Below are 3,980 nucleotides of genomic sequence, written 5' to 3'. Positions count from 1 at the left end.
GTCCATATTTCTTATATAAGACTCTTTGATGTTAATATACTTATATCCCTTAAGTGTCAAAGAGAGCTGGCCACAGTGGAATGGGTGGTAGATGTTCTAGATGTTATCCATACCTCTGTTATAGTGAAGAGATTTATAAGGGGAGGTCTAAAGGGGCATTGGCTGAGAGGGGCATCTTATTTTACAACTATTTTTACATACCAACTTTCTCTAATGAGTAGTGGGGAATCTTATCTAGTGTTTCCCCTTCATATTTTAAGAGTGGTGGGTGGTCATTTCTAGATTCAAGAATAAGCAAGGGTTATATATGTAAAAATTCTCATAAGGTTTGAATATGCCCAAAACTTGATATTTTAAGTAAGCAAAGAAAAATATCTATCTTTATGCACATAGCCATCTTTATGGTCTTTTGATCCACCACTCAAGTCAGGATCTCAAAAACCATGTTCTTATGAAGTGTCTAGATGCAAATAATATCTGAGAGTTTGTGGATATTTGCCAGATACAAAGGTGGAAGATGAAATCACTTGCAAGTTGTAACTAGATTTTGTTGTCTGTAAGTCTATAGACATGATAGAAATTTCAAAGATTCAATACAAGGTACTTATATTTCTTTTGCAAGGTGAACACTTTGGATCATTATGGTTAGTATGCACATTATGACAATTGAGGATAGACTTAGACAATGAAGACATCCAACTTCCTACTTCTTTTACTTTCTGGGTTGATGGTAAAAATATAAATTATTATTTGCATTGATTAATTTGCTTTGAATTCGAACAATCAAAGGATTTGCATTAGATTATCTCTAATTACTCTCTCTTGATGTCTTCAAGGTCTAATAAGCTATTTTACCTTATATGTTGTTAATAAAAAGGTACATTATTGTTTGCATTATTTAATTTGCTTCGACTTCACACAATCAAAGGATTTGCATCATATTATCTCTAATTACCCTCTCTTGATGCCTTTGAGGTCTCAATAAGAAAAATAAAAAGCTTTATGTGTAAAGAAAGAATAAAGAATATTGTGCATCCATGCTAGAAAGCCATTAGTTAGACTTGCATACCTATATTTTGTAGAGGCCATTACATAAGCATTTTCTACACAAGAAAGACAAACATTTCATGGCTTTTTCTATATAAGAAAGACAATACTAGTAAAAAAAAAAGGTAATCAAGTTTGGCAATACTCTTTTTTTTTTTTTGCATTTTCATTTAGTCATGTGTTTTATACAAAATGATGAGTCTTTACAAAAATGCATAGTTTAGCACCTTGAAGGCCGAGATCAACAGTGGGTGACTGTGTAGGCAATACTAAGGTCGGATAAGAGATTGTGGTTGGTGCTAAGGTTATGATTGGAATGATTGATGTAGTGCCTCCTCCATATCTTGCAACAATGGATCCATGCATTGCGTCTCTCTTTCTCTCTCCCTCTCTCTCTCCCTCTCTCTCAAATTCATCTCTTTGCTCCACATAGCCCCTTAGCTAGGCATTCGACAACTGTAGATACAAAATGTTGAATGACGATGACTTTGAATCTCTTTACATCAAAATGGGAGTATGCTTGTATATTAATATTTTGCATAGAAAATATTGTTACAAATTGTGAGCTTTGATTGGCAAAATATGCTTGCATTACAAAATCACTCACATTTGAAATTTTAAATCTACAAATTAGGAGAAGTAAGGCATTGAGACACATTTTCCACCCATAATTGACATTGACAACAAGTTGTTATGGGACTCACACAACCTATGTAGTCATGTTATTTACAAGGTTGTGCTCTATCACAAGGAGCTCCAGGTAGTATACAAGTTATCACATAGCTTTAAAGATACATACAAAGTCAGTTCTCTAGATGACACCTTGAAACAATACAAACTAATCTCCAAAAGAGAGATGTAGGTACTTATTGTCAAGCTCTTTCATGGTAGCCCTTACTAGGAGTATTTGCAAAGTAATATGTGTTTATATGCAGATGCGACATTATCAAACTCTAGTACTTGCTATACAATCAAGCAAAGCTATATAAAAATTTCAAAGCACAAGTAATATTGGCCTTGGTTGCTTAATCAAATTTGGATCTTTATTATATGGATGTTAGATGAATTTTCACATGTAAACTTGCATAAGGATATTTATATGTAGGAGCCTAAGGGCTTTACAAAAAAAGGTAGGGAACACTTAGTATGCAAATTGAAGAAGAGTCTTTATGGGCCTAAGTAGGTACCTAGGAAATGGCACCGTAAGTTTGATACTTCCATGCATTCACAAGGATGTTCTCATAGTGATATGGATCCATATGCCTATACACAAAGAAGGCCTGTGATGGTAGCCTTCTTATCTTGGTGCTATATGTTGATGGCATGCTTATTACTAGGAGTGCTCACATGCTAAGCTAGATGCTTTAAACACTTAGCTCAAGAAGAGCTTAGAGATGAAGGACATGGGGAAAACTTGACACATACTTGGTATACACATTATGCACAATCGCTCTAAGGGACTTCTCTACTTATCCTAGAAGAAGTACATTCACAGAGCACTTGAGCAATTCCATATGCAAGATGATATGCCTATTGGTTGTTCGTTACCTTCTTATGTGAAGGTAAATTCTCCCTCGTGAGATGATGAGAGGGATGAGATGGCCAAGATATTATGTACATCCGCAATGGGTAGCTTGATATATGCCATGATAGCCACTGGAGCTAACATAGTATTTATACTAGGAGTTGTGGCATGCTATCTTACTACACCTGGTAGGAAACTATGCTTATGACTCCTATATTGTATTAGATTTGAGGAGTTCCATTCAGTTGGCACATAATTAGGTCTTCCATGAGAAGACAAAGCAAGTTGAGATTCTCTCTAACTTCATCAAAGAGATGCTAGAGGACAAGTCCATTGATCTTGTCAAAATTCCTATAGATACGAATCCTATAGTTCTATTCACTAAAAGTCATGATATGCCTTTCTTAGGAAGATGATGGGCATAGGATGAGATAACATCTTTCCTCATCTAATTGTACTTATGTATGTGTTGTGCTTTTCTTTTTTCTTTCCCGTTTTCTCCTCACTTGAGGCGAATTTACCTTTGAGTGGGAGGTTGTTGGGGATGAAAGGCCATGTGTGTCTAGCTTCTTACATTTACTAGTATGTTGTACACGTACACTTGTATACTATAGGTGATGGGTGCCCATCACTGTCACCATATTTTGTTTTCTTTCAATGGTAATAGAATAAGGAAAGGCAATCACACATTGTGATCATTGGAGTATGCACATACCATCTTGCTATCTCTTGCATGGACCTCCATAACTCTTGCTTATTTCTTTCTTCCACTTACGCTTCCACTCTTTCTCCACCTTCATCTTGATGACCCCCCATCCCCCCCTCTTCCCTGCCCTATCTTAGTCTTGAACAATGAAAGGGGGGGTGAGGGCAAAGGGGAAGTGGTGATTGAGATTTTGGATCCCCTCGCCTTGCATTATATGGTACCTCCCCTCTCGACCCAAACAATGGTAGTGGAGCTCATTGAGATTTTGGGCCCCCCTTTCTCTCACATTGTGTGGTATCCTCCCTAGGATCCAAACAACATGAGGGGGAGTCCTTGAGATTTTTGATCCCCCTTCCCTCATGTTGTGTAGTAATCCTCTACCCCCCTCCCCTCCCCTTTGCCTCCTCCGAATTTGAGTAACATGAGGGGGATCATTGAGATTTTGGACCCCTTCCCCTTGCATTGTGTGTGGGGTATCCTCCCACGTGGACTTGAATAACATGAGGGAAAGTCATTGAGATTTTGAAACCCCCTCCCCTCATGTTGTGCTAATTATCCCTTGGAAGGGAACTGCACAACATGATAGGAGGGGGGTACCAAATAATGGGAGGGGGGGTCAAATTTTTTTTGGGCCCCCCTCCCTCCTCCCCTTTCATGTTGTGCTCAAGGCCTAGACCACCATAACATGAGGGGAGGGTACTC

The sequence above is a fragment of the Lygodium microphyllum genome, chromosome 1 (genome assembly GCF_053477565.2).
Source record: "Lygodium microphyllum isolate KBCC chromosome 1, Lygodium_microphyllum_v1.1.10, whole genome shotgun sequence".
Classification (NCBI taxonomy): Eukaryota; Viridiplantae; Streptophyta; class Polypodiopsida; order Schizaeales; family Lygodiaceae; genus Lygodium; species Lygodium microphyllum.
This window is presented reverse-complemented; position numbering follows the sequence as displayed.